This window comes from Dendropsophus ebraccatus, chromosome 4 (assembly GCF_027789765.1).
Source record: "Dendropsophus ebraccatus isolate aDenEbr1 chromosome 4, aDenEbr1.pat, whole genome shotgun sequence".
NCBI lineage: Eukaryota > Metazoa > Chordata > Amphibia > Anura > Hylidae > Dendropsophus > Dendropsophus ebraccatus.
In genome coordinates this window covers 97,915,907-97,943,770 of record NC_091457.1, presented here as the reverse complement: position 1 = coordinate 97,943,770, position 27,864 = coordinate 97,915,907, and the positions used below count along the sequence as shown (strand labels likewise).

At 48.4% G+C, this 27,864-nt stretch overlaps 1 long non-coding RNA gene across 1 annotated transcript; it reads left to right on the top strand.

Moving 5' to 3' along the window:
• The first annotated feature begins 471 nt into the window (after nucleotides 1-471).
• Nucleotides 472-26,908, top strand: LOC138789801 (uncharacterized). The gene is made up of 3 exons (XR_011362798.1): nucleotides 472-607; nucleotides 25,056-25,270; nucleotides 26,825-26,908. It is a non-coding gene; the product is annotated as an uncharacterized lncRNA (long non-coding RNA).
• The last annotated feature ends 956 nt before the right edge of the window (nucleotides 26,909-27,864 follow it).

The window sequence follows — 27,864 nt, the reverse complement described above, 5'->3', positions numbered from 1 at the left end:
GTGAGTGCTCAGAGCATGTGACATCAGTGCCCAGAACCCCACACAGAACCTAGACAAAGGTGCCAGCAAACTGGTGTGCCCACAGTATAGGCTTTCCTTAGTAACAATAAGTGCCCACACATGGCACCCAGCCTGGCCTCCTCCATACTCCTCTGCCAGGACCTCACCTGACTGCAGCCAATCAGCAGCCGCTAAGGAGTTGTCGTTGTTTCCTCTGCCGATCTTTATCGCCCAGTGTGAACAGTCTCTTGTATCGGGATAGATGTCATATCAATGATGAAGTCGTCAGTCTGATGACATCATCATGCACATGTAATGGAATGACATGACACCTTAGTGTCTCTTTCTGTAACCTTCCCCGGTGGTACTGCCCCCTGGAGGAGACGCTGCACTGGAATGGCCGGTAATGTCCCCCAGGAGGGGCTGCGGTCCGGTTGTGTCCTCCAGCTGCAGCCAGTGCGGCACCGGAGACGCCGGTAATTCCATCCTGGGCAGGAAGTTCTCTCCAGCTGTTTCCATATTCAGTGCAGCCGCCTCCTCCTCCTCCTCCTCCTCCTTGTCTCCAGCTCAGACTTGTCCGACATCCAGAGCCGGCACCCTGCAGGAGGTAAGAGCCCAGCACCCCCTGACTGCCAGCACTGGGGCTAGAGGATGGGCACTAACCTGTGATGTCATCATCCTGCTGATGTCATCACCTGAATTCCTATCACTATTACCTAGAGCATAATGCAGGATCCTTATAGGATGAGGGACACATATGATGTCAATGTCAGCACTGGAGATATAGGAAGCTTTCTGCTTCTTCTTGCTCTCATCCCATTACAGAACTGCACAGTCAGCCTTTCCCTAGCATGAAATGACTGATAGCTGGGAGAAGGAGATTGTATTGTGTCCTACAGTCAGTCTCTCTGGCCTGAAATGGCTGATAACAGCGAGCAACAACTTGTATTTACCTGTGCTACAGTCAGCTGTGCTTTAGCCTGAAATGGCTGATAACAGGGAACAATAGATAAATAGAGAGAAGATAGGTTGTAGGGTTGGCATAGCCCCTGTTGCTCAGCATTATGTGGGCAGTCTCTGGCCTGATGTGGTGTATATGGTGCATTATGTCACTGGCATCATGTAGCGTGCAGCCATGTCTTTGTAAATAATACTTCCTCTTTAGGGATCACCGTGCACAGTGTTATCTTGCTGCAGCGCTTCCTATAAATGTTTGATGAAGAGGTTTCATGTAATTCATGTATCATAGATATAGGGTGCCAGGGGTGACCCCCAGTCTTATATCTGTATATAGAGTGCTACAGTGTAACAATTCCATGTATCTGTATACAGGGTGTTAGAGTGTTATACAACTAAAGGGGGGTGTATCTGTATATGAGGGTGCCAGAGTGTAACAAATCCTGTCATACATCTGTATACAAGGAATTAGAGTGACCCCCCCCCCCTCTTCCCCCCTACAGTCTTATATCTGTATATAGGGTGCTAGAGTGTAACAACTCCAGTCATGTAGTTGTATACTGGGCACTAGAGTACAGGGTGGGCCATAAGTATGAATACACACTAATAAAATGGAAGTGGTTGCTGATATCTTACAATTTGTGGCATATTAGTATATGGGAGGGGGAAACATTTAAGGCCGGGTGACCCCCATGGCGGCCATCTGCAAAGCCACCATTTTGAAATCAACTTTACTTTTTTAAATGGAAGGGGGTCATGTGAGTCATTAACCACATAGGGAATTGCACAAGAGAAACAATGGTGTGCTCATTTGTAACATAGCTTTATTCACTATCGCATTATTAACATGTTTGTGACATGGAGCAACGAGAGTAACCCACTAAAGGATGTGCTCAAAGTGCTACCCATTATGTTTAATTGTCAATGCGATTCTCTTCTCCCACTCTTGACACACCGAGAGCAATACCGCAGAAGAAATGCTACCATAGGCCTCCTGTATTCGTGGTTTCGGGTGCCCCACATCTTGGATCCTCACAGAGTACACCATAGCGTTTAAATCGCTCCAGAGCTAGAAAGTCCAAGGGAGTGAGATCCGGAGCCATTCCACTGGGCCACAGCGGCCAATCCACTTCTCAGGAAACTGTTCATTGAGGAACATTTGGACCTGACATCCGTAATGTGATGGTGCACCATCTTACTGAAAGAACTCAGGGAATGTGCCAGCTTCAGTGCACAGAGAGGGAAACACATGCTCACAAAGCAATTGCAGATACCCAGTGGAATTTAGGTTTCCATTGATGAAGAATGGCCCCACTATCATGGTACCCCATATACCACACCATCTATTTTTGTCTTCCAACACATTTGGAGGGCTCTGTCCAGTGTGGGTTACTGTAGGACCAGTAGTGATGGTTTTGTTTGTTAACTTCACCGTTCACATAAAAGATTGTCTCATCACTGAACAGAACCTTGTGTGTAAACTTGGGTCCTGTTCCGGTTGTTGTGTCACCCTCTCTCGAAATTCAACACATCGGTCTGCTGCAATGGCGCAGCTACTGCGGTCACCAAACATAAACACAATGGGGGACATTTATTACGTCCGGCGTTTTCTTCCAGACCTGAAAATGTCCCCGCAGCTCCAACAGTACGGAGATTTATGCAGAGGCGCACTGCCTCTGCATAAATCCCCTGTGCACCAGTGTGTGCACTGAGCTCAGAGCTGGCGTAGGTTTCCTGATCATTTTTCTGCGAGAAAAATGATGAATTAAGCGGACCCTGAGTCCGCGCCACAATTCCGCCCCTCCACACCCCCCTGGCGTACCGGGCGGAAAATGGTCAGATGTGAATATTTATTCGCAAAACGACCATTTGCGAATAAATTTATCTGGCCATTTTCCGCCAAAAAATACGCCTTTTTGATTTGATAAATGTCCCCAAATGTCTGTCCACTCCTCGTTGCTTAACTTCTACGACATGTCAGTGGTTGTAACAACAAGAAATGTGTCAATAACTCAATAGTGAATAAAGCTATGTTACAAGTGAGCACACCATTGTTTCTCTTGTGCAATTCTCTATGTGTTTGATGACTCACATGACCCCCTTCCCATTTTAAAAAAATGTTGAATCCAAAATGGCGGCTTTGCAGATGGCCGCCATGGGCGTCACCCGGCCTCAAATGATTTCCTCCTTCCATGTACTAATATGCCACAAATGGTAATGTGATATCAGCAACCACTTCCATTTTATCAGTGTGTATCCATACTTATGGCCCACCCTCCAGTTATATGTATATGAGTGTAACACCTCCCACTTCAGTCATATATCTGTATACATAGTGCTGTAACCCTTCTAGTCATCTATATCTGTATACAGGGCAGTAGAGTGTTACACCTCCAGACATATATACATATCTGTATACGGGGCACTAGAGTGTAACGCCTCCAGACATATATATATCTGTATACAGGGCAGTAGATTGTAACCCCTCCAGACATATATCGGTATACAGGGTGCTAGAGTGTAACCCCTCCATTCTTGTATTTCTATACAGGGATGCTGGATTCAAGTCCAACCAAGGACATCTGCATGGAGTTGTGTGTTCCCCTGTGCTTGTATGGATTTCCTTCCATATTTAAAAAAAATATTGAATGGTTAATTTGGATTGTGAGTCCCAATGTAGAAAAGGGCTAAATGATGGCAACCTCTGTACAGCACCATAGAATATGTCGTTGCTATGCTAAGTAAAATATATTTATAATCACAGGGTGCATCTGTACACAGTGATTGTGACCCCCCCAACCTTGTGTCTGTATGCACAGACAGTGATCCCCAGTTCATTAGGTGCTAAAGTCCCCCCTCTCGTCAGTTCAGGGTCTGTATATAGCATGCTATATCATAGTGTACCGCCATTGTTTGGAAGCAGCCATGTCTGGTACCAGTGGCCGTGCTGGAGTGTGAGCATAGATGTGGCTGCCATGTCTTCTGTAATCACACTCAGGAAGCTGCAAGCCCGGGCCCTCCCCCCGCCAGTCCCCTCCCCCCCCCCCCCCCCCCCCCCCGAGCACTGTCACAACTTGTTTTGGTGTCTGGGTCTGGCATGGTATGTGCAGGGAATATGCTGTGCCCGATAAGAGACGCCCTCTCATCCAGTCCAGCAGCAGACGAGTCCCTATTCTACAAGCAGTAGTCTGGGACTCTTTGACAGACAAATGACAGAGCAACAATAGGGTTGACAGACGTATTTGTCATATGATATATCCTGCACTATCCCTGGATAATGACTAAAATCACAACATGGATGTGAACAGAGCTTCAAGTGGTACCTGTCACTATAAAAACTTCTGACATGCGGTAGTGACATGTCAGGAGTTTTGTTTGGTGGGAGTGCTGGTGCTGAGATCCGCACAGATCTGCCCAATCTGCCAGCTGTATCCAGTCTTTTCTATGGAAGGAGCAGCACCAGCTATGAACAGATTCATAAAGGTTCATAGAAACTTGTATTTTCTATGATTCTATACACCATTCATGCTGTTCTCTGAGCAGAGGCAAGTAGTGAGCGGTGAGGAGTAGAAACAAATGGACACTCGCTTGGCATCTGGATCCCCACCAATAAAAACTTCTGACTATGACATGTTGGAAGGTTTGAAGAGATACAGTAGGTTGATGGATGGTTTGCCTCTTCCCATTTAAAACATACTGTATAGATGTGTGGTCATTTATGTATATGAGGGTGTGGGTGGGGTTGGTCAGGAAATATTGCTTTTGACTAAACAAACATTCGGCCAACAGCTATGTAAACTGTATGGCCAACTTTACTATGTACATCCATTAGTAGCCGCTATGCTAAAATCCTTAATACACAGGGCAACAGACAGACATGGATACTGAAATGGAAATAGGAGATAATTATGACGGGTTCAACCTGTTCCTGGCGAAACTCTGTCTTCTCGACTGCTGATGATTGTCTCCTAATAAGCTTGGGGTGTGGTCCATCAAAAAGGGTAACATCACTGGAGTTGCTGTTAAATCAGCAGTGGGTATGGCTACCATAATTGGCTACTGTAACCAGCCAATATAACCTACATGAGAAAAACAGTGAGCTAGCTAGGATGTGGATTATCCCACTCAATAAGGCTAATCCATGTGCAAAACCACAGAAAAAGAGGGAATTACACAGCAGAAATATTCATGTTTCTGACACAGGGCCCAGTTTGTGCCCTGTCATTGACAGCTGGCCACTGTCTCTTTTGTTTGCAGTGGCATCATAAGCCAGTCTTTAGCAACAAATGTAGTGTCTGGTAGGGGGGTCTGGGATGACAAAGACGAGTGCAGCCGCCCCAGCTGGCCCTACCTACTTGCCACAACAGCCCTAAGCAGCTGCTTACAACTGGGCGGCGTTCCCTAACCTGATGCAAGTGAAATACACAAAACAGAGACAAGACGTACAAACTGGCAAAAGGGGAGGTCAGAGGTCCAAGTCGGTAACAGCCGGTCAATAACAGTACAGAATCGTGATCCAAAGAATAGTCGGGGTCCAAGCCAAAAGGTCAGGTAAACAGAAGTGCAAAGTCAGAGTAACGCTAGGGCAAGAAACACTAGGATAACCAGATTCTATGGCAGGCAAGGAATGAGACCTCAGGGCTGATATTTAGGGAACCTGGAGTCCCAGCCCCAGACTTGATTGAGGCTGAGGCTCCAGGTCCTGCCCAGATACAGACAGCTAACTGGTGGGTCAGCTGTCAGTCAATAATCAGTGAACACACACAACACCTATGATGATCAGGGGAGTGAGACCCTGGCCTTTGCTACAACAAGGAATAACAGAGCAGAAAAGGTGAAAACACGAGAAGCATAATGGCTGCTATGGACGCTGAGCCGAACGAACAGCCCGAGTCCTAACAGAACCCCCCCCCCCCCCCCTCCTTGAGAAGGGGCCTTTCGACCCTCACGAGGACCTCCAGGCTTATCAGGATACAACAGGTGAAATTTTGACTCCAAATTTGAAGCATGTAAGTCCTTGGCAGTGACCCATGTTCGCTCCTCAAGACCAAAGCCTTTCTAATGGACAAAAGGCCCTATTCCACGGAACGATTTTCGTCCGTATTCGGCTGATATCGGCCGCTACGAACGTCCCCTGGAATAGAGTGCAACGATCAGCCGACATCGTTCATGTCGGCTGATCGTTGCAGTCACTTGTTTTTCAACATGTTGAAAAACAAGCGACTGATACAGCAACGATCTGCTGCCGTCGCTCTGTTGAATAGGAGCATCGACAGCAGACGCTGCAGTATCCTATGGGCTCCCCGGACAATCAGCGATCACCCGGGCAGCCCCCCCGCAGCTCCCCGCCGGCCCTCCCGCACTTACCCGCTCGCTGCTGCCGCGTTGAATAGCGGCGGCAGCGAGCGGGGAACGAGGAGCAAACGAGCGCTGAGAGTGCTCGTTTTCTCCTCTAAACGACCCGTGAAATAGGGACATAAGTATTGTAAAGAATTACGAACTCGCCTAGAATCTAAAATCCATTCGATCTCAAATTTTAATTCACCTTGTATTACCACTGGAGAGGGCAGAAGATGAGAAACCACTGGAGGAATGTATTTCTTGATCAGGCTTTTATGAAATACGGGGTGAATTTTTGTCACGGCCGCGGCGGCGTCCCGTGCTCCGGGCCGCCGCCGCGACTCCCCACTGCCCCATGCAGCAGCCGGTGTCCGTAGGCAGGGACCCGGCGCTGCTGTCACTTCGGCCCCGGGGGGCGCCTTACCTCTCCACGCTCCTGTCCGTCGCTGTGCCGGCCGGCGCGCGCGTCCCCGCCTCCTAGGGCACGCGCGCGCCGGCTGTCTCAGATTTAAAGGGGCAGTGCTCTCCTAATTGGTCCTTGTGCACAATCACTCCCTATAAATTCCAGCCCTGCCCCACTACAGGTGTTGGAGCCTCTACATGCTTCCCATAGCGTTTGGCCCAGCTCCCTGTTGTTCCTGATTCCTGTCCACTACCTGGTCCCTAGTCCTTGTTCCTGGTTCCTGCTTCCCCGTTACTCTATTGCTCCTGTCTTCAGCCTGTCTCCTGCGGTCACGACTACAGACCTCTGCCACTACCATCTCCTGCCTACTGCTCTTGCCACGCCTCGCCTGCCATCACCAGCAACCAAGCCAGGGGTAGCGACCTGGGGGTCGCCTGCCGCAGCAAGTCCATCCCGCCTTGCGGCGGGCTCTGGTGAAAACCAGCGGCCCCTTAGACTCCGCTCCCTGGTGAGGTTAGTGCCATCGCTGGTGACGGTCCAGTGGATCCACTACTCCAGGCGTTACAGTAGGCTCCAACCATGGATCCCGGCGAGGTGCCTGATCTCCGTGACGTCGCCAGAGTGGTCGCGCAACAGGCTCAACAAATCCAGCAACAGTCGCAGCAAATCCAGCAATTGACTGCCGCCCTACAGCAGCATGCTACAGCCCAGCGCTCACCACCACCAGCAGCCACCTCGAGACTTCGACTGGCCCTCCCGACTAAATATGGAGGCGATCCCAAGTTGTGCAGGGGATTCCTGGCTCAGTGCACCATGCATATTGAACTTTTAAATAGTCAGTTTCCCACCGAGCGCTCTAAAGTGGCTTTCATCATCAGCCTATTGGAGGGTAGAGCTGGGCCACGCCGCTGTGGGACCGAGATGACCCTGTTGCTGCCAATCTCCGAACCTTCCTGGCCGAGTTTCGCTCCGTCTTTGAGGAACCTGCCCGTGCTACTTCAGCTGAGACAGCTCTCCTCAACCTCTCTCAAGGGAGCTCCTCTGTTGGTGACTATGCCATCCAGTTCCGCACCCTGGCAGCTGAATTGGACTGGAACGAGGCCGCCCTATTAGCCACCTTCAAGAAGGGCCTTTCCACTCGAGTTAAAGATGTGCTCGCAGCCCGAGACCTTCCTACCTCCTTGAACGAACTCATTCTACTGGCTACCAGAGTCGACACCAGGTTTTCCGAGAGAGAGGAGGAGGTCCGACAAGAACGGCGTCTGAGTCTGCCCCGTCGCCATCCTCGGTTGGCACCGGTATTCCAAAATCCCGTTGCTCCTATGCCCCAGTCGTCTCCAGAAGTTCCTATGCAGGTGGATCGAGCTCGCTTGACGACTGAGGAAAGGGCCCGCCGACTAGAGCTGAATCTCTGCCTATACTGCGGTGGCGCTGATCACTTTCGGCAGAGATGTCCCCAACGTCCTCAGCGTCCGGGAAACGCTCGCACCTAGGTCCAGTGGGAGAGGTCTCCCTAGGTGTGAATGCCACCTCTCCAAGATTGACTATGCCAGTCTCCATCCAGACACCCTCAGGGCAAGTTCTCCAGACTACTGCCCTCATCGACTCTGGCGCTACTGGCAGTTTCATTTCTGCTTCGTTGGTCCAAAGATGGCGGCTACCCGTGATACAGCTAGCCCCACCCCGGTCTATCTCTTCGATCACGGGCGAGATTCTTACCGAAGCTGTGCACTGCCAGACTGAACCCCTAGTCCTCCAGGTGGGCGCCTTACATCAGGAGAGGATCTCCTTCTACGTCTTGCGCCATTCCTCTTCCGCCATCTTGCTGGGTCTTCCTTGGCTGCAATTACATACCCTTAACCCTTTAAGGACAGAGCCAATTTCGATTTTTGCGTTTTAGTTTTTTCCTCCTTGTGCTTAAAAGGCCATAGCACTTGCATTTTTCCACCTAGAAACCCACATGAGCCCTTATTTTTTGCGTCACTAATTGTACTTTGCAATTACAGGCTGAATTTTTGCATAAAGTACACTGCGAAACCAGAAAAAAATTCAAAGTGTGGTGAAATTGAAAAAAAAAAAGCATTTTGTTTATTTGGGGGAAATGTGTTTTTACGCCATTCGCCCTGGGGTAAAACTGACTTGTTATATATGTTCCTCAAGTCGTTACGATTAAAACGATATGTAACATGTATAACTTATATTGTATCGGATGGCCTGTAAAAAAATTAAACCATTGTCAACAAATATACGTCACTTAAAATCGCTCCATTCCCAGGCTTATAGCGCTTTTATCCTTTGGTCTATGGGGCTGTGTGAGGTGTCATTTTTTGCGCCATGATGTGATCTTTCTATCGGTACCTTGATTGCGCATATACAACTTTTTGATCGCTTTTTATTACAATTTTTCTGGATTTGATGTGACCAAAATGTCACGGCCGCGGCGGCTTCCCGCGTTCCGGGTTGCCGCCGCGACCGCCTCTTGTCCCGTGCAGCCGCCGGGGTCCTTGTGTAGGGACCCGGCGCTGCTGCTGCTTCGGCCCCTGGGGCGCCCCACCTCTCCTCCGTGCGGTCTGTGCCGGCCGGCGCGCGCGTCCCCGCCTCCTAGGGCGCGCGCGCGCCGGCTGTCTCAGATTTAAAGGGGCAGTGCGCTCCTAATTGGTTAGTGTCACCAATCACTCCCCTATAAATCCCAGCATGCCCTGTCCTTAGTGTTGGAGCCTCTACATGCTTCCCATAGCGTTTGGCCCAGCTCCCTGTTGTTCCTGTGTCCTGTCCGTTACCTGGTCCCAAGTCCCTGTTCCTGAGTCCTGTCCGTTACCCGGTCCCTAGTCCCTGTTCCTGGTTCCTGTTTCCCTGTCACTCCATCTGTTCCTGCGTTCAGCCTGTCACGTGCGCTCTCACCTGCAGACCATTGCCAGTGCCATCTCCTGCCTACTGCTCCTGCCACGCCTCGCCTGCCGACACCAGCAACCAAGCCAGGGGTAGCGACCTGGGGGTCGCCTGCCGCAGCAAGTCCATCCCGCCTTGCGGCGGGCTCTGGTGAAAACCAGCGGCCCCTTAGACTCCGCTCCCTGGTGAGGTTTGTGCCATCGCTGGTGCCGGTCCAGTGGATCCACTACTCCGGGCGTTACAGTAGGCTCCAACCATGGATCCCGGCGAGGTGCCAGATCTCCGTGACGTCGCCAGAGTGGTCGCGCAACAGGCTCAACAAATCCAGAAACAGTCACAGCAGATCCAGCAACTCACTGCCGCCTTACAGCAGCAGACTACTGCCCAGCGCACACCATCTCCTGACGCTGCTTCTTCACTCCGACTGGCCCTCCCAAGCAAGTACTCTGGGGACTCTAAGTTGTGCAGAGGATTCCTGACTTAGTGCACCATGCACATTGAACTTTTGAGTAGTCAGTTTTCCACCGAGCGCTCTAAAGTGGCTTTCATCATCAGCCTATTAGAAGGTAGAGCCCTGGCCTGGGCCACGCCACTGTGGGACCGTGATGATCCTGTTGCTGCCAATCTCCGGGCCTTCCTATTCGAGTTTCGCTCCGTCTTTGAGGAACCTGCCCGTGCTTCTTCAGCCGAGACTGCTCTCCTCAACCTCTCTCAAGGCAGCTCCTCTGTTGGTGACTACGCCATCCAGTTCCGCACCCTGGCAGCTGAATTGGACTGGAACGAGGCCGCCCTATTGGCCACCTTCAAGAAGGGCCTGTCTAGTCGAGTGAGAGACGTGCTCGCTGCCCGAGACCTGCCTACCTCCCTGAACGAACTCATTCTACTGGCCACCCGAGTTGATACTCGTTTTTCGGAGAGGGAGGAGGAGGTTCGGCATGAACATTTACTAACCCATTCCCGTCGCCATCCCCAGCTGGCGCCGGTTTTCCAGAATCCTGACCTTTCGATGTCCCAACCCTCTCCGAGATTCCTATGCAGGTGGAACGGGCTCACCTGACGCCTGATGAAAGAATCCGGCGCCTGGAGCAGAATCTCTGTCTCTATTGCGGTGGTTCCGATCACTTCCGGCTGGGATGTCCCCTACGTCCCCAAACATCCGGAGGATGCTCGCACCTAGGTCCGGTGGGACAGGTGTCCCTAGGTGCGAATGCCACCATTCCAAGTCTGTCTATGCCAGTTTCCATCCGGACTCCCTCAGGACAAAATCATCAGACTACTGCCTTCCTCGATTCTGGCTCAGCAGGCAGTTTTATTGCGGCAACATTGGTCCAAAGATGGCGGCTACCAGTGACCCGACTAGCCAAGCCCCTGACTATCTCCTCGGTCACGGGCGAAATTCTTACCGACCGTGTGTACTACCAGACCGCATCTTAGTCCTCCAGGTGGGTCCTTTACATCAAGAAAGAGATATCCTTCTACGTCCTGCCCCATTCTTCCCCCGCGGTCCTCCTGGGGACTCCCGTGGCTACAAGAACATGCCCCTCAGCTGGACTGGAGAACCGGGAGATTCTCAGTTGGGGTCATGACTGTTCCCACCAGTGTCTCAAGTCACCTCAGACCAAGTGTATTATGTCATTTCCTGTCCCGGCCAAGCCTCTATCCGGCCTACCGGCAGAAGACCAAGACTCGGCGGATGCCTTCTCTGACGAGGGGTACCCTCTCCCCGTACCCAAGACTAAGGTCGTGTCCTCTCACCACCGGAAGAACTTACAGAAGGTCCTCGTCCAACAAGACCCACAGTCCCTTGCCACGTTATACCGCCTGATCGCCTAGTACCAGTCGTCACCCTCCACTCTTCAGAGAGTACCCCCCGGAAAGACTCATGTTCACCCTGCGCTTCGAAGAGGTATTTTGAAGTGGGGGACATTCCTCGTTGGAGGCCGGGCACCCTGGAGTCCGTAAGACCGGCCAACGGATCTCTCGCCACTACTGGTGGCCCAGCCTATCCCAAGATGTCAAAGACTTTGTGGCTTCCTGTGCCATTTGCAGGCAAGAAGAGGGGGAGGCCAAAGGGGGGGGGGTACTGTCCACGGCCGCGGCGGCTTCCCGCGTTCCGGGTTGCCGCCGCGACCGCCTCTTGTCCCGTGCAGCCGCCGGGGTCCTTGTGTAGGGACCCGGCGCTGCTGCTGCTTCGGCCCCTGGGGCGCCTCACCTCTCCTCCGTGCGGTCTGTGCCGGCCGGCGCGCGCGTCCCCGCCTCCTAGGGCGCGCGCAGCGCCGGCTGTCTCAGATTTAAAGGGGCAGTGCGCTCCTAATTGGTTAGTGTCACCAATCACTCCCCTATAAATCCCAGCATGCCCTGTCCTTAGTGTTGGAGCCTCTACATGCTTCCCATAGCGTTTGGCCCAGCTCCCTGTTGTTCCTGTGTCCTGTCCGTTACCTGGTCCCAAGTCCCTGTTCCTGAGTCCTGTCCGTTACCCGGTGCCCTAGTCCCTGTTCCTGGTTCCTGTTTCCTGTCACTCCATCTGTCCTGCGTTCAGCCTGTCACGTGCGCTCTCACCTGCAGACCATTGCCAGTGCCATCTCCTGCCTACTGCTCCTGCCACGCCTTCGCCTGGCCGACACCAGCAACCAAGCCAGGGGTAGCGACCTGGGGGTCGCCTGCCGCAGCAAGTCCATCCCGCCTTGCGGCGGGCTCTGGTGAAAACCAGCGGCCCCTTAGACTCCGCTCCCTGGTGAGGTTTGTGCCATCGCTGGTGCCGGTCCAGTGGATCCACTACTCCGGGCGTTACACAAAAATGCGCAATTTTGCACTTTGGGATTTTTTTGCGCTCACGTCGTTTACCGTACGAGATCAGTAATGTGATTAATTAATAGTTTGGGCGATTACGCATGCGGCGATAGCAAACATGTTTGTTTATTTATTTATTTATTTACTTTTTATTTATAACCTGGGAAAAGGGGGTGATTCAGACTTTTATTAGGGGAGGGGGGCTTTTACTGTTAACAACACTTTTTTTTTACTTTAACACTTATACTAGAAGCCCCCTTAGGGGACTTCTAGTATAAGTGCTTGATCTCTCATAGAGATCTCTGCAGCATAGATATGCTGCAGAGATCCATGAGATAGGCACTCGTTTGCTTTCGGCTGCTGCAGCCGGAAGTAAACGAGTGCCGAGCCAGGGACGGCGCCATCTTGGAGCGGTCCCCGGCCGGCTTCAGAAACGGAGATCGCTCCTCCGGGATAACATCCCGGGGGAGCGATCTCCGCCACTAGACAACCAGGGAGACGCTGGATCCGGTAATCGGATGCAGCTGTCATGTTTTGACAGCTGCATCTGATTACTGTATTAGCGGGCACGGCGATCGGACCGTGCCCGCTAATACCTGCGGTCCCGGGCTACACCGCGGCACCCCGGGACCGCCGCGGTTCAGAGCGGGGGTCGCCGCGCGGCCCCGCTCTGAACTCCCTTACCGGCATCAGGGCGTAAATTTACGCCCGTGTCGTTAAGGGGTTAGCTGGACTGGAGAACTGGGGAGGTTCTCAGCTGGGGCCAGGACTGTCCAAAATAGGTGTCTGAGACCATCCTCAACCACAGTGCTCTACGAGGTCACCTGCTAGATGCCAGCCTTTGTCTGGTCTACCGCACGAATACCAAGACTTTATTGATGTCTTCTCGGCCAAGGAGGCAGACTCTCTACCACCTCATCGGTCCTATGATTGCCCTATAGACCTTCTTCCTGGAACTTCTCCCCCACGTGGTCGAGTATACCCCTCTCTCTGTGCCCGAGACGGAAGCCATGTCCTCCTACATCCGGGAGAACTTACAGAAGGGCTTCATCCGTAAATCCACGTCTCCCGCTGGCGCTGGATTTTTCTTTGTGCAGAAGAAGGACGGTTCCCTCCGCCCATGCATAGACTACCGGGGCTTAAATAAGGTGACTGTCAAGACCGCTATCCTCTTCCGCTAATCCCAGAACTATTTGACCGTCTCCGTGGGAGCTAGGATTTTCTCCAAGTTGGATCTCAGGGGAGCGTATAACCTGATCCGTATTCGTGAAGGAGACGAATGGAAGACCGCTTTCAACACCAGAGATGGGAACTACGAATATCTGGTCATGCCATTCGGCCTATGCAACGCCCCAGCGGTCTTCCAGGAATTCGTGAATGATTTATTCCGCGATCTCCTCTATGTCTGCGTCATTGTTTATCTTGACGACATCCTGGTCTTCTCCCACGACCAGCAGACCCACGTGTCCCATGTACGACAGGTTCTACGGAGACTACGGGCCAACCGTTTGTATGCCAAGCTGGAGAAGTGCGTTTTCCATCAGCGCAGCCTGCCGTTTCTTGATACATTGTCTCCGACCAGGGCCTACAGATGGATCCTGCCAAGCTCTCAGCTGTTCTCCAGTGGCCTCGTCCTGAGGGACTTAGAGCTATCCAACGATTCCTTGGATTTGCCAACTACTATCGGCAATTCATCCCTCACTTCTCTACCCTGGTTGCACCCATAGTGGCTCTCACAAAGAAGAAGGCGGATCCTAGACGCTGGCCTCCCGAGGCCGAACATGCCTTCAATAGCCTAAAGTCTGCCTTTGCCTCCGCTCCTGCTCTAGTTCGCCCGGATATCTCCAAGCCGTTTTCTCTTGAAGTTGATGCTTCCTCTGTGGGCGCCGGAGCAGTCCTCTCGCAAAGGGACACATCAGGCAAGACCAGAACCTGCGGGTTCTTTTCTAAGACTTTTCCCCTGCCGAGAGGACTATACTATAGGAGATCGGGAACTCCTGGCTATTAAGCTGGCACTGGAGGAGTGGCGTCATCTCCTAGAGGGCTAAACATCCCGTTAACATCTACACGGACCACAAGAACCTCCTCTACCTCCAATCGGCCCAACGCCTCAATCCCGGGCAGGCCAGGTGGTCCCTCTTCTTCTCTCGGTTCACTTCACCATTCATTTCCGTCCAGCCGAGAAGAATATCAAGGCCGATGCGTTATCCGAGCATCCGATGTTATGGGGCAAGAGGAATCTCCTCGACACATAATACCTCCCGATCGCCTAGTACCAGTTGCCACTTCTACTCTGCAGCAGTCCTCCCGGTAAGACTTATGTGCGCCCCGCACTCCGTAAACGCATCTTGAAATGGGGTCATTCCTCTATGGTGGCGGGCATCCGGGAGTTCTAAAGACCGGGCGACTGATCTCCCGCCACTACTGGTGGCCTAGCCTACTCCAGGATGTCAAAGACTTTGTGGCGTCCTGTACCATCTGTGCCAGAAACAAGTCCCCTCATCAAAGACCAGCCGGCCTACTTCAGCCTTGCCAGTTCCAGACCGCCCCTGGTGTCATATAGGCATGGACTTTGTCACAGACTTACCTCCATCTGCGGGTAACACAGTCATCTGGGTTGTCACGGACCGCTTCTCCAAGATGTCCCACTTCGTGGCTCTTCCTGGATTACCATCAGCCCCTCGCCTGGCCCAGCTGTTCTTTCAGCATATCTTCCGCCTCCATGGTCTTCCTCTTCATATTGTCTCTGACAGAGGCTCACAATTTGTCTCCAATTCTGGCGTGCTCTCTGCTCTCAACTCCAAGTGAAGCTGGACTTCTCTTCGGCCTATCATCCCCAGACCAATGGGCAAGTGGAGAGGGTCAATCAGGTCCTTGGCAATTATCTTCGACATTTCGTCTCCGCTCGCCAGGACAACTGGTCCAGTCTGCTTCTTGGGCAGAGTTTTCCTACAATCATCTGGACTCGAGCTCCAGAGGCAAGTCACCCTTCTATGTGGTCTATGGACGTCACCCTCGTCCTCCTCTGCCTCTCTCTCCATCCTCTGAGGTCCCAGCCGTGGAGGAGTTGTTATCTGACCTGCAGTCAATCTGGGACAGACTCGACAATCTCTGCTCAAGGCATCTGTCCGCATGAAGGACCAGGCGGATAAGAGAAGAAGACCCGCCATGAATTTTCTCCCTGGTGACAAGTCTGGCTCTCGGCCAAATATGTCCGACTCAAGATTCCCAGCTACAAGTTGGGTCCTCGATTCCTCGGTCCTTTCTCAGTGCTAAAACGCCTCAACCCTGTCACCTACAAACTCCGCCTACCCCTACGATGCGGATTCCAAAGCCTTCCATGTCTCCCTCTTAAAGCCAGTGGTCCTCAACCGTTCTCCGATAAGGCTTCGCTCTCTGCTCCACAAGCCGTCTCTGATGACGTTTACATTGTCAAAGACATTCTGGCTATGAAAACTGTCAGAGGGAGACGATCCTTCCTAGTGGACTGGAAAGGATTTGGTCCTGAGGAGAGGGTCCTGGAACCCGAGGCTAACATCCTGGACCAAGACCTCATCAAGAGGTTCCTACAGGCCAAAAAGAGGCGGAGGTTAAAGGGGGGGGGGGTACTGTCACGGCCGCGGCGGCGTCCCGTGCTCCGGGCCGCCGCCGCGACTCCCCACTGCCCCATGCAGCAGCCGGTGTCCGTAGGCAGGGACCCGGCGCTGCTGTCACTTCGGCCCCGGGGGGCGCCTTACCTCTCCACGCTCCTGTCCGTCGCTGTGCCGGCCGGCTCGCGAGTCCCGCCTCCTAGGGCGCGCCGCGCGCCGGCTGTCTCAGATTTAAAGGGGCAGTGCTCTCCTAATTGGTCCTTGTGCACAATCACTCCCTATAAATTCCAGCCCTGCCCCACTACAGGTGTTGGAGCCTCTACATGCTTCCATAGCGTTTGGCCCAGCTCCCTGTTGTTCCTGATTCCTGTCCACTACCTGGTCCCTAGTCCTTGTTCCTGGTTCCTGCTTCCCCGTTACTCTATTGCTCCTGTCTTCAGCCTGTCTCCTGCGGTCACGACTACAGACCTCTGCCACTACCATCTCCTGCCTACTGCTCTTGCCACGCCTCGCCTGCCATCACCAGCAACCAAGCCAGGGGTAGCGACCTGGGGGTCGCCTGCCGCAGCAAGTCCATCCCGCCTTGCGGCGGGCTCTGGTGAAAACCAGCGGCCCCTTAGACTCCGCCCCTGGTGAGGTTAGTGCCATCGCTGGTGACGGTCCAGTGGATCCACTACTCCAGGCGTTACAATTTTCAATGACTGAGGCAACTGTAACTGTAGAAAATGGACCAATATACCTGGGGGCAAATTTGGCTGAAGGGACTCGGAGACGCAAGTTCCTGGTCGATACCATACCCTTTCTCCCACCACATACTGGGGACCAGGACGCTGTCTGTAATTAGAATATTGTTTTGTTTTTGCTGAGACATGGTTAGAGTCGTCAGACTCTCCGCCCAAACTGTGCACAGTTTTTTAGTAAGTTTTTTTAACAGAGGAAAAATGTGATTTTAGATTAGGAACAGCTAAAAACCTGCAGTGATTCGGGTGACCTGGGGCAAATTCGGCCATAGGTTAGTATTTAGACCATGTTGTTGGTTGTCAGATACGAAACATCTCAAATATTGTTCTAGGGATTGATTGGTACGTTCTGTTTGACCATTGGTTTCAGGATGAAATGAAGATGAAAACGACAGAGATATGTTTAGCAGTTCACAAAAAGCCTGGACACAAACTGTACCCCTCGGTCCAAGACAATGTTGGTAGGTATCCTGTGCAAACGGAGGATGTGACGAGTAAACAGTTTGGCCAGGGTTTTAGCAGTAGGTAACTTCTTTAATGCAATAAAATTGCTCATTTTGTTGAATCGATCAACAACCACCCAGATTACCGTCTTCCCCTGCGAGGGGGGAAGATCAGTTATTAAATCCATCGACAGATGGACCATGGGCGACTCGGCAATGGCAGAGCAGGAGCAGACCTTTAGGATTTCAGGATTTTCGCTTGGGCACATGTTTCACAGGCTTTAACGTACTCCCGTACATCCCTCTGCCATGAAGGCCACTAGCAAGAACGATACAAGAGATAACTAGTCCCAGCTATACCTGGGTGACCAGCCAGTGTAGACGCATGTATCTCTTTTAACACTGTTAATCTAAGGTGTACAGGGACAAACAGTTTATCAGAGGATAGATTAGCAGGCGCTTCATTTGAGATCTCAAAATTTTCTCTTTTAGATCAACAGATACACTGGCAACCAAGATACCTGGAGGTAGGATATTTTTGGGTTCCTCCTCAGGTGCATAATAAACACCAAAGCTCCAAGATAAGGCATCTGCCTTGACATTCTTTGACCCAGGACGATAAGTGATGATAAAATGGAAATGGGCAAAGAACAAAGCCCAGCAGGCTTGACGTGGGTTTAACCTCTTTGCCTTACCTAGGTATAACAGGTTTTTATGGTCAGTTAAAACCATTACTTGGTGTCTAGCTCCCTCCAGGAAATGTCTCCACTCCTTAAAGGCCAACTTGATGGCCAACAGTTTCCCAGTTACCAATATCGTAGTTAATTTTGGAAGTGGAAAATTTGCTTAAGAAAGTATGCCACTGGTCTCAGATTAGTAAACGGTTCTCTACCTTGAGACAATACTGCTCCAACCCCCTCTCAGATGCATCCACCTCCACCACGAATGGTAGATGTAAGTTGGGATGAACTAATACTGGAGCGGATGAAAAACTCTGTTTTAGTTTAGAAAGGCCTGTTCTGCCTTAGGAGACTAGGAGGTTGGATTCGCATCTTTCTAAGTCAACTTTGTTAGTGGTTTTACAACTAGAAAAAAGTTTTGGATGAACTTTCTACAGAAGTTTGCAAAACCCCAAAATCTTTAGACCTCCTTCAAGGTGGTGGGCCTTGACACTTTTTAAGGGTCCATTTGCACAGACTCTGGAGTTAAAATGTACCCTAAAAATCCAACCTCCTTGACACCAAACAGGCACTTTGCACAAAGAGAGTTTTTCTGAAGCCTAGATAAAACCTCCGGACATGTTTTACATGGGATTCTCAGTCGGGGAAATAAATGAGAATGTTATCCAGGTATATCACCACATATTGGCCCACATATAGTGTTAAATGTTGTCTTCCATTTGCCACCTTACCTGATCCGCAATAAATTTGTAGTCTATTTTGGGTCTATTTTTGAAAACCAACAAGCGCCTACACCTGATTTAGAAGATCGGGGATCAAGGGAAGGGGTGCTGGTCCTTAATGGTGATTTTATTCAATACAGGGATGCAAACCACCATCTTTCTTCTCCACGAAGAAGAAGCCAGCACCCATGGGTGACACCAAGGCCAAATGTGACCCTTCCTCAGACTGTCCTGTATGTACTGGCGCATTGACTCTCATTCAGGGGGAGACAAGTTAAAAATACGGCCTTTAGGAAACTTGGCCCCTGGCACAAGATCGATGGAGCAGTCATAAGCACAGTGGGAAGTTAAGGCGTCAGCAATGACCTCATTTAACACGTCAGAAAATCAGAAATAAATTCTGTAATGTCAAGAAGATCATTTAATGTACAAACAAATGGATCAACATGAGACAGATGAGAATCACAGGAGCTACCCAACTTAACCAGCTCTGTGGTCCTCCAGTCAAATACCGGGCTATGTTGACGTAACCATGGTAACCCCAGTATGATGTCAGTGGCTAGCTTATCTAAAACAAAAATTATATATCTTCACGGTGAAGACACCCAACTTGCATGGATGTTTCGGGAGTGCAAAATTTTACTGCTCCACCTCTCAGAGGAGCTGAATCAGAGCTAGCCACCATGAAGGGATAACATAGGGGAACCAACTTCAAACCTAGCAACTCTGCTACTGAGGTACGGATAAACTCAGGGCGGCACCTGAGTCAACCATTAAAGAACATTAAACATGAACATTAGAACATGCAGAACATTAAAGACTACATTCTCAGACATCAAAGTGACAGGTAAAAGAAATTTGTCAAATGGATTGGAGGTAGCCGTTTGCTTGAGTGACCCTCTGGACCATCCCTTATGCACTGCAGTTTCCCGACTTCTCGGTTCTGTTTGTATCCTGTGATGGTCAGGCTCAAGTATGGAGACCCTCATGGTGAGCACTCAAAATCCTGCTTTTTGTGGAGCAACACACTGCCTTCTACCAGTGTGCTGATCTGGGAGCCATCACAAATCACAGTCAGTCACCTCCAGTAGTCATATGAGGGACAACAACAGGTCAGTGAAATGTGCAGGACACCCTGCAGCCACATGTATGGTCTCGGTAAAGTGTCATTGTCATTAAAAAAATGTTGCAGAAATCAATAGTACAGGCGATTTTAAGAAACTTTGTAATTGGGTTTATTAGCCAAAAAATCATGAAAAAGCAGTTTGAAGCTCTCCCCCCCTGTCTTCATTGTTCTCTATGGAGACAGGAGAGATAAGGCACCAAAACAGGACAACAAAGAGTTATTTTACAGCTAAATCACCAGGCTCTCTCCTCTGAAGTCAGCACTGACCTCTCTGACCTCTGAATAGGGGCTTTCAGCGCTTTCTGTGGTGTAATCCTTTGTTCTCTGCTGCTGACTAATCTCCCTCATCCCCCTCCCCTCTGCATAGCACAGACAGGATCCGACTGATGTAAAACAGTTGAGATTTTCTGATTCTGAGCAGTGAATGACAGAAAGGAGAGGAGGGGGACCTGGAAAAGTCTTTTTAATGCAGATATGGCATATTTGCCTAATAAACCCAATTACAAAGTTTCTTAAAGTCGCCTGGACTATTGATTTCTGCAAAAAATTTTAACAACAGTAAGGGTACTATTACACGAACGATAATCGACCGAATTGGCCCGATTCGGTTGATTATCGCTCCGCGTAATAAATGCAACGATCAGCCTATGACAACGATCATCGGCTGATCGTTGATATAGGTTAGACCCTATTTTCGTCGGGCGCCGACCGTGCACCGCTGCGTGTAATAGCGGTGCGTGGCCGGCGACTAACGATATACATTACCCATCCACGTTCCAGGGCTGCTCCTGCCGTCCACTTCTCCCGGGTTCCCGCGCGGCGCTGTAGCTTAACAGAGGCCTGTCAGCTGATAGGCCGCTCAGCCAATCACAGGCCGCGGCGGTCCCGGCCTGTGATTGGCTGAGCGGCCTACCAGCTGACAGCCGCTGTGAAGCTAGAGCGCGCACGGACCCCCGGGAGAAGCGGACGGCAGGAGAAGCCCTGGAACGTGGATGGGTAATGTATGCCAGTTTAGCAAGGGCTGCAGGACATCGGTAACGATGTCCTTGCAGCTCTTGTCAAACGATTATTGGGCCGTGTAATAGGCCCAGTAAACGTGCAACGATCTAGCAGATCGCTGCTCGTTTACAGGTATTATCGGGCCCTGCTCGGCCCGTGTAATACCACCCTGACTCTTTAAGGCTTATTTTCTCAGGAATGTCTCCGCCAGCAATGCTTTCTTGGCCTCCCTAGTCACCAGATGTATCATCAATACAGCATTTATGGAACCCTGTAGCACCCAGCTATGAGTGTGCAGGATCTACAGGATCTATGAGCAAATGTTCTGTATCTCATCTTGTATCCAGGCAAGAGGTCACACAACAGGGTATCAGAGTCTCCTATCATTTGTACAGTTTTCCGTAATAAACATATCCTTTTGTTCTAATATTATAATCACTAACATACAGTATATCATCATTACAGTCACACTTATAAAGTTTAATTCAATTCCAACATTTTTTCTTGTGACAATTCTTTCTTTTGTGCATTATTTTTATGTCTTAATAATATTGTCTTTCTACTCCTACGAAATATTTACTCGCCACTAGCCATAATGTATATCCTGTTTAGTAAACAACACATACTGAGAACTTCGCACTTCACTAGCTGCATTCTTTCCCTCCATTCATCCTATACATGGTTACTGGAGCATGAATCACGCTATAAACACTATATGCTTTGTGTCCTACTCTCTGTACTGTCAGGTTTCTATTAGATAGTGCTCCTCTACAAACAGAGTTACAGTAGGGTGATATGAAGTCCATAATGATTGATTGCTCTGGGGTACGTTGAATAACAATCATTATTCTATGATTGGAATTTATAAAACCCAGTGCATGAGGTATGTATGTAGTGAAGATGGGAGCAGGCAACCTCCCACCAGCCCTTGCATCCACAGCTCTCGATTCATTCATTTAGCCGAAGGTGTGAGTGGGAGTGGACTGAGCATAGGTGATAACCGCAGCCTGGTGTCTAGGTACTGGGTGATGGCCTTCAGCACATACAATGTTTTCTTTGATGGATCTAAAGTTTATGTGATCGGACACACCATCTGAGAGATGACTGGAGAGACCCGATTCCAAGATTGCGTGTTGATGTGTTTGATGGATTATTTACCAAGTAAGAGGAGACTTGATGAGAGCGCAGGGACCCTAGTCCCTGTAACAGCATCTATCCTGGCAACCACCAATTCTTATATCTATGTAAATTTTAGGTGTGTTTCACACTTCATATCAAGCAAATTTGGTGGTTTACTTTGGTAGGCTGAGAAAACAAATCGTCAATGTATATCACGACATGCCCCTGTCTCATCCATTCATTTTATTTTGCCAAACATAGTCTAAATGTAAGGATATGTTCACACTGAGTAAATTAGGCACCACAGAATCCTGTGTCTCAGTGTGTCATAGACCGTCTATGGGAGAGCGCGCGCTCCTCCCGCGCAGCCACTCTCCGCTCAAAGAAGTGACATGTCACTTCTTTGAGCGGAGATCGGCGGCAGCGGAGGAGCGCACTCTACCATAGAGATGCTATGGCACACTGAGACAGGTGTGATTCCGTGGCGGAAAGTTCCGCCTAATTTAATCAGTGTGAACATACCCTTACGACATATAGCACATTTATTAGCATAATGGACCAGATTTGCCTATTTGTTTGTCTCAGACAGATGGCAACCAATCACAGCTCAGCTTTGAGCTGTGATTCATTTTATACAACAAAAACAAAAAGCGGCCATATTATAAATGACAATGCACGTATAAATGATATGCTTGTATAAGGAAGTGGAAAAAATACATACAATCTTTATTACATGTACTGCTGACAATAAAAACACTTAAAAACTGGCCAAACATGGTCCATACACTGGTGGGCCCCATGATACTTGGACCTCAACCATACACAGACAGACAAAAACCTATAGAGGCAGCCCACATAAACAAAACTGTATATACAATTCTAATGAAACAACTTAGAATAATAACCAGAAAATAATTGTCAAAAATAATACTAAGGAAAATTATTGTGGAAAATTATTTTCAGTTTATTAGTGTTTTAAGTTGTTTAATTATCAGCAGTACATGTAATAAAGATTGTATATATTTTTCCCACTTTCCTTATACGAGTGTGCATTGTCGTTTATAATATGGTCGCTTTTGTTTTTTTGTTGTGTATATGATTGACATATATATATTTTTGCACCTCATTTAAATATTGTGTGGTGCCCGCCTTACTCCTGTATTGGTGATTCATTTTATACACATTATATACACACATACTATGATGTCATTAGACCCACAGTCATACCGGAGTATACACTATTCTTGCGGTCTTTATTATATTCCAAAACTTTCTATTCTGACTTTCTATTCTGAGTCAATGTGTACATATATTAGTTATTCTTTAAATATCCTAAATTGCATCCGCCGCGGAATGCCACCAGCCTCCGTGTCTTAATGAAACTCTATGGGAGGCACGCGTGCCGCATCGCTCAGCGTCTCTCAGCGCTGAAGAATGAACATGTTGGCCAAGAGATGCCAAGAGATACTCCCATAGGGTATCATGATGAGACAGAGGCAGGCGGCATTCTGCGGCCCTCTTGCTCTGTGTGAATGGTGCCTTTGGGTGGAAAGCTGATCTGCGGCAGAAAATTCTGCTCAGAAATTCTGCAGTGTGATCAACTGAACAAAAATCCCATGAACACAATGGGACATTGGTCTGTTCATATTTTCCGTAAGGAATTTCAAGCTGAAATAAGAGCAGATTCCTCTTCAATTCCTCACCTAATTCCTCACCTTTTCCTCAGTGTGAACCCACCCTAAACATCCTACATCTTTGGGCTGGTAAAGCCACTCAAAGAGAGATTTATCTGATAGATTTTTGAAGCCAAAGCCAGGAATGGATTTGAAAAGGGGAGAAATCTCAGTCTTTCCTATATGATCTGTTCTCTGTTCATAGTCTGTTCCTGGCTTTGGCTTCAAAAATCTGTCAAATAAATCTCTCTGTAAAGACACCCCTACATGTGCATGCTGTTTTAATCTACACAGTTCAGCTACCAGCTGGTTCAACACATGCAATACCTGTTGAAAAAATGCAATTCACCTGAACCTTTACAAAACCCAAAGAAAAAAGAGTAGAAGAATGGCATGTGTCATTGATGCGGTACTGCACTGTGTAAGCCTAGGTTCACACTTCCACTGGGGCGGACATAAAAAATTACTGCAGTAATTTTTTGTTTGCTTCAAGGGCCTGTACCAGGTACAGAGCTGCAGAAAAAGGCAATAAATGATGCCTTTGTATTTGCTGATGGTCATTTGGGCAATTATAAAATAGCATTTTTCCTTGGAAGCTGAAGTGCCACAGAAGTGATGCTGAGCCACCCACCCTGTCCTGACTGATTGATGTACAAGGCTGAGGCTTCCAGCCCTGTATGTCAATTAATCAAAGAAGGGAGAGGTGGTGGAGGAGGCGTGCATGCTGTGACTCAGCGTTTCTTCTGTGGCACTTCACCTTTCAAGAATAAATGCAATTTGATAACTCAAATGACCATCAGCAAATACAATAGCATCATATATAGACCTAACAGATTCCCTTTAAACAATGCATAATAAACCAGATGAAAATCCGACAGACCCTATTGACATCAATGGGATTTCTTAGGTATCTGTCTGCATCAGTTATGCTGCGTTTACACAGACAGATTTATCTGACAGATTTTTAAGCCAAAACCAGGGACAGACTATAAAAAGAGAACAGGCCATGAAGGAAAGACTGAGATTTCTCCTCTTTTCACATGCATTCCTGGCTTTGGCTTCCAAAATTGGTCAGATAAATCTCTCTGTGTAAACGCACCATAATTGGCCAAATAGGTGCCAAATAGACTCTCCAATGGAGGCTCCGAACTCAGTCCTGTGTGAACCCAGTCTAAGAGCAGATTAGGGCCCTATTACATGGAACGATTATTGTGTGAAAAATCGTTATATCAATCTAATTTAAGTGATAATCTTTTCATGTGTATGTAGGCAACAATCAAACGACTAACTAAAATTCGATTCATTGTCAACCGTTCGTTCAGTGTTTTTAATTTTTCGGTGTATGTACACATCATTCATTATTACAATCGTTCGTATACTACAGTGTACAAATGATCATAATTACGATCCTGATTGCAATCATAACTAACAACTATCTTTTATTATGGTGAATAAGTTCAGGTTGCTCGAAGAAGCGCTTGTTTGTAATAGTCTATCGTAATCTGAGAAAACTAAAAATTGCTTAGTCTAATAGGACCCTTTGTCTTTCATCTTTAACATCCAGTGTTTTGCACATTTTTTCAGTGATCACTGAGACGGATTAAGATGGATTTTTCAGAGGATTCTGAAGACACGTGGCCGGTCTTGTCTTGGATATCATCCTGCTTAATGGTGTTTGGCGGTATACTCCCCTACATCCCTCAGTATCAGGAGATTAGGAGGACATCTAACACGGATGGCTTCTCTACCTGGGTATGCTTTGTTCTGCTTATTGCCAACATCCTCCGGATTTTGTTTTGGTGAGTGAGATCAGAGCGGCACACATGGGGCACTGAGCTGTGGCAGATTTGCGGTCTGCAGTATCTCCATCAACTGTCTAGTCAGATAGGCAATCAGTTCTATGTAGACTCTTAACCATTGACTGAGCTGAAAGGTCATGACATTTTTTTGAATCCTTACTTAAAAGCATTCAGAGAAGTGGGGTTTAATACTTTTAGTTTTCATAACATTGAGGGCCCCTTTAGTAGTAAAGTTGTGTCTCCAAGAATGCAGCTCCTTGGGAAGTCAGGATTGGTCTGACTTTATGGTTTTTAGTGAGCCCCACAGTCCTGTCTCCATTGTTGTTGAGACCTGATGACTCGGACTTTGTCCGCTTCGGGGGATTTACCATTAATAATGAGCTTAGATGAATTCTCCTTGTTTCAGGGCAGCAATTAAATCCCATCCCAGTAATTGTCGGGTTTCTTTCAGCTTTCACATTATTTCACCAAATGACTTGAGCCCTTGAAATGTCCGCAGAATTAATGGTCTAGTAGTAATGAGCGCATAAGATCTCCGGGGCTGGAATAAGCTGCAATCTGTGATGAACAAAGTCTCGACCCACTGTAACGAATAGTTTTTCGGCAAGGTTACATCGATGACTTCTCAGAGAGAGCCGACCTTACAATGAATCATTAGAGGCGTCTTGTATCAATATTTTATCAAGATAAAATTATTTTGCTGTTATCCTTCTCTTCTAATTATGCCTCAGAGACAAACAGCTGGCATTCATCCCTCTTAATCCTCCTGTGCAGTTATTATAACATAAATCACCACAATCCCATGTCTTAAAGGGGCCATCAGGTTAACTCTTGCACCTACTAAACCTGTATTGAAGGGTTGAAATATGACATCACCATAAGTATATGATGAGCGTCACCTCTCAATGAAGCCTCTCCACCTGTCAGAGGTGAAAAGGGAGGTTTGATTTCCTCTTATCATCAGCTTGGTGTCCATCATACGTATATGGGCAGTGGGTCATTTTGTTAAGGGGTACTCCAGGGAAAATCATTTTCATTCAAATCATTTTCTTTCAAATCAACTGAAGTCAGAAAGTTACATAGATTTGTAATTTACTTCTGTGTAAAAATCTTAAGTCTTCCCATACTTACCAGCTGCTGTATGTCCTACAGGAAATGTTGTTTTCGTTCCAGTCTGACACAGTGCTCTCTGCTCTCACTCTCTGTCCAAGACAGGAACTGTCCAGAGCTGGAAAGGTTTTCCATGTGAATTGGCTACTTCTCTGCACAGTTCCTGTCTTGGACAGAGATGTCAGCAAAGAGCACTGTGTCAGACTGAAAAGAAACATTTTCTGCAGGACATACAGCAGCTGATAAGTATGGCAAAACCTGAGATTTTTAAACAGAAGTAAATTACAAATCTATGTAACTTTCTGACACCAGTTGATTTGAAAGAAAAAGATTTTCTCTGGAGTACCTCTTTAAATCTGCTATTAATTAATCAGACCAAATGTGTACTATTCTGGGCCAATGTTTACATTATGATGCCACGTTTGATCATGTGTTCTGTTACAGGTTTGGGAAATTTTTTGAGTTCCCCCTCCTCCTGCAGAGTATCGTGATGATCCTCACCATGCTGTCTATCCTGCATCTCTGCTGCACTGTGCACACTGTGAACCGTGTGGTCACCAGTACCATGCCTTTACCGGTGAGTGACATCACAGTGTTTTAGGCTAAGTAAGACAAAGATGGCAGCCATCCAAAAAAATTAAAATTTCACTATCATTAAAGAGCTTAGAGTGCATACATCTTAGAGGAATAAATCTTGTGCTGCTGATGAGTGGTAGAACAGTTTTGTTTTTTTTAAATATAATATTTTTTTATTGTTTTTATATAGAATACTTTAAAATCAATGAACACCATTAACAAAGACAACCATATATACTGTATATCCCCCCTCCCTCCCTGTTAGACAGAAATACACTCCCATAAACAAAACAATTGACTTCCTGATGCAGTATACTTCGCGGGGCGCCAATATTACCTAAAACACCTAACAATTCTTCATCCCTTTACCCCCCCTTCTATTACTATACTGATTACATTAATAACTACCATATTCCTATAGGCGGTCCTGCCCCATCCCCCCCCCCCCCCCCGAAAGCCAGGCCACAGGCCGGAGCCGACCCACAACCGACCCAACTCCGCCACACAACACAAAATAAATAAACAAAAGAAAATGAATAATAATAAATATGAATAAATATAAATAAATCATTAAATAAAAATTTAACGTATAGATACGCGTACATGCATATACACGTAGATACACACATATATACATGTGCATCTTCCTATACACAAATAAACCAGAAAAATAAAAAATGTATTACCACCCCCTTTGACCTTCCTCCCTACACCTCCTTTCATTCATCCATTCTGTTGTCTACACACCACCCGCACCCCAAGAGCAAGACTGATGTCCAGAACTAACTTCAATCATGCCAGAGAGGATCCACAGAGCTCCGATCAACAGAACCCATGGACCCCCTCGTGCCCCTCTCAGGCGGTTCCCCTGCCCATATATCATGGACAGGGAGCCGCCCACAAGAAAC